Source organism: Haplochromis burtoni, unplaced genomic scaffold (genome assembly GCF_018398535.1).
Source record: "Haplochromis burtoni strain Fernald_Lab_line unplaced genomic scaffold, NCSU_Asbu1 Contig_127, whole genome shotgun sequence".
Lineage (NCBI taxonomy): Eukaryota > Metazoa > Chordata > Actinopteri > Cichliformes > Cichlidae > Haplochromis > Haplochromis burtoni.
In genome coordinates this window covers 1,235,941-1,239,630 of record NW_024582488.1, presented here as the reverse complement: position 1 = coordinate 1,239,630, position 3,690 = coordinate 1,235,941, and positions in this window count along the sequence as shown.

The window sequence follows — 3,690 nt, the reverse complement described above, 5'->3', positions numbered from 1 at the left end:
CGCTTCACAAGTGTGTGACAGTGTCATTAATCTCATGAAATTACAGAAAGAGAAACCAATACAACAGAATCACGAGCTGCTAACAGAAAATGTGTTCACTTTTGGTGTGGAGGAATCCTGCAGATACCCACATACAAACATAAGGATGTTATTCTGGATATAGAAATATGCAGGATATAGAAATATCACAGGACTGGAGGCATAAAAGCAGCTTGCACTAAAATCTGGTTTAATTTATTAAAGTAAATATCTTTTCTGTCCTTTAAATGGAATTAATGAATCTACACATGTATTTTTTTTCTCCGGCAGGATAAAAACAGGCAGCAGCTTCTTCCCTGTGACTGACTGACTGCAGTCCAAGGAGACCACTTGGCACCTGGAGTGACAGGCTGCCATCAGCGTGTAAAGATGCTAATATGAATTCTGATCACTCACTCATATAGGCAAGGGAATTACTGCCCATCACCAGCATCTAGTGATTCTCCACACATGGCAAAGTCAAGGGGCACGGTGTAAAACCCAGGCAAATGGAGTTGGCACGACAATCAAAGCCAGATTCTGCTTGACACTTCCTTCCTAAGTGATAGTGCTGCAAGATGTGCTCTGTAATGTAATAAATTGGGAGCTCTGCCCTCAAGATTTCAGACTGATGAGAAATTTCTATGACAAATCCATCGCTTAAACTATCTCTGTCCTTCAGTCTTCACGCCTGCTTGAGCCCAGGGGGGTCAAAGGCTAATTACCAAACAGGATAAGAGGCAGAGGAGGAGAAAGACAGCACATTCATATTTTTAAAAGGTGTAAATTTATGCAGATTATTGCTAAGAGTGGAATGTCTTTTAACTCTAATTTAAGAGGAAGAAGCTTGACGTGCATCCATGGACGGGAGCTAGCAAACTTTAACAGCATGTCACTGTTGATACTTAACTTTGGTTTGTTTCATCTAAGGGATGAATAAAACGAGGACAGATTGTTTTTCCAAAGAGGTTTTACTTTCTCATACTCACCTACCTCACCTGTTTTGCAATAGTAATAAATCTTGAAGCTATAGCTATAGTTGACGTACCCGTTCACTAAGACCTTGTACAGACCATATTTTTTTGCTACCAAAAGTCCACATAAGATTTCACTGTCATCAAGGAAAATAGGTTTTGAGTCTAGTGTGGGACCATTAGCCTTTCACTTTGTTTTGTAACGTTTTTTGAATTTCAGAGACTTTTTGATTAGGTTAAGACAGTAAAGCTTATGTTTAGAAAACGTCACATTTTGGCTTAAAATTTGAAATGCAATCCAAATGTTTTGACACCATGTATAAAAATATTAAGATAAGTCAAAAAATATCTTAATTGACACCTCTATATAGCAAAAGCAAAGGTCCAAGTTTACCGGGGCCCCGTCTCGTAAGGATTATAAACCAAAAGAACCAAAAGAATAAAACTGTTGATACAAGTGATAAAAAATAAGACATAGCATGTCTTCAGTCTCCTTTAGATATAAAGCACTGTACAAAAGTCGTTGGCCGACTCTCATTTTTTAATATTTTGTTTCCAAGGAGTTCAGCTAATTCTTTTAGTCCTTATACCCGTCCATTTTCAGAGGATTGATTTTTTTTTGCTGGGCCACTAAACCCTGACCTATGAATAATTCAGGCACAAAAAAGGCACCTAATGGGATTAACCAGTGTTGTGTCTACACAAAACACACAACTTTTTACCAAGACACACGCTGGAAGGCAATCAGTCTTCCACACATTCTGGACCTCAGCAATATTGAAGCAGTGTGGGATCAACTTGACAGAGAACAGAACAAATCACATCCAACATCCAAGAAAAACTATGGAATCTGCTTCAAGACGCCCGGAGAACTTTTCCTGAAGACTGTTAAAAGAAATTGCAAGAAAGTTTGTGTAAAGGAGTTCACAGTACATGTTGAAGAATAAAGGTGGTCCAACCAAATATAATTAACATTTGTTAGAAATGTAAAAACTCTATTTGGTTTACATATTGTATACATTGTGTTTGCATGTTTCAAAAAGTCACTGTGTCTATTTTCTATTTTCCTAGCATAAAAACAAAAAGACAAACCAAAAAAAAAAAAACCCAAAGAAAACAAGAGCTTGCTAAAGTGTTTTGTATTGTATACTGAAGAACTCATTCACACAGGAGGGGTTCAGATATAGAGCATCTACTCCTCCACAGTGAAAGGAGCCAGCTGAAGTGGGTAGCTCTTAACTAGGATGGCTCCTGGTCACCTCCTGGGTGAGGTGTTTCGGGAATGTCCTACTTGGAGGAAGCCCCGGGACATGTGGAGAGATTGAATCTTTCAGCTGACTTGCAAAAGCCTTGGTGTTCACTCCAGGAGAGATGGAGGAGATGGCTGAAAAGAGAGGGAGGTCGTGCCTTTGCTAGACTGCTGCTCCTGTGACTAGGACCTAGATAAGCAACAGAAAATGGATGGATGAATGGATTTAAATGGGAATGATATCCTCTTCAAGGTAGTCTCCTTGTGCAATTCTGGACTTTTTCCAGTGACCCTGTTCGTTTGTTCTGCCTAACTGCCCTTTTGCAGTCTAACCCATGAGGAGAAATTCACATGTAGGAAAAGAAGATGAGCACATTTTTATGCTTCTCGATGAATGTGCCGTGCAGGAAAACGAATAGCAAAGCGATGACACGGTACATGTTGATTACAAATTTGTGACACATCACAAACAAATGTAATCTGATAGAAAACATGTTTCTGTTTAAATGTCAGTGAGAAGCCAGCTGTGTGAGAACATCATTTTAGAAAAGAGGATGAACATAAAGACTGGAATGGGTTTGTCTGTCTGTCTTTTGAATATAGTCACGCCCTTAAGTCCTCACTGGGTGTAGTGGTTATGTAATGGTGTCATTAAAGGTATATCTCTTCATTTTACTATCAAATAATCTTCGCTAAGATTTGAAAAGCCATATATTGTGTTATTTTGTGAGTTTTCACAGATAATAGTCATTGGTTTTGTCACTTTTATTCATATTTTATATTATACTAAGCTAATGCTAACTATTCACTGGCTATAGCTTATGTTTTGCAAACAGACATGAGACTGATGTCAGAGGTCTTTCTTCCCTCTTTCAGAGAGTGTCCCTGACAGACTGTGTGTAAACTATGAATGCAGCTTGCATGTCAAGTTTAGCCAATGAAAGCATTTTAAATCTTCATTAATTGGAGTGGACAGCAGGGGGCACTCCACTGGTTGCAGTTATAAAGTCTACAAAGAAGAAGATCAAACTGCTGATTAGATAAAGGGTTCAGTAAACACTGATGAGCATATGTTGTCACTCACTAGTTTCAAGTCTTCTTCAATACAAAATGCAAATGACTTTAGAAGTTATAGTAAAACCTGACAATAAGACTTCTTTAAATTATGGCTCCCTTTCAATTTAAAAGTCTTTGCTGTGTGGCCACGCTGAGTTTCAGAGCCTTACCTCGTTTGTCGCTGCTGTTTTTAAAACACCAAGCTATGATGGCCAAAATGACAAACTCTGGTCTTAAAAATGACACATTCACAAACCAGTGGAGAACTTCACACCAACTTACATACATAAAATCCATGATATCACTTTGACTTTAACTGTTTAACTTTCAAAGGACTTCATGGATGAAAGAAAGAAAGAAAGAAAGAAAGAAAGAAAGAAAGAAAGAAAGAAA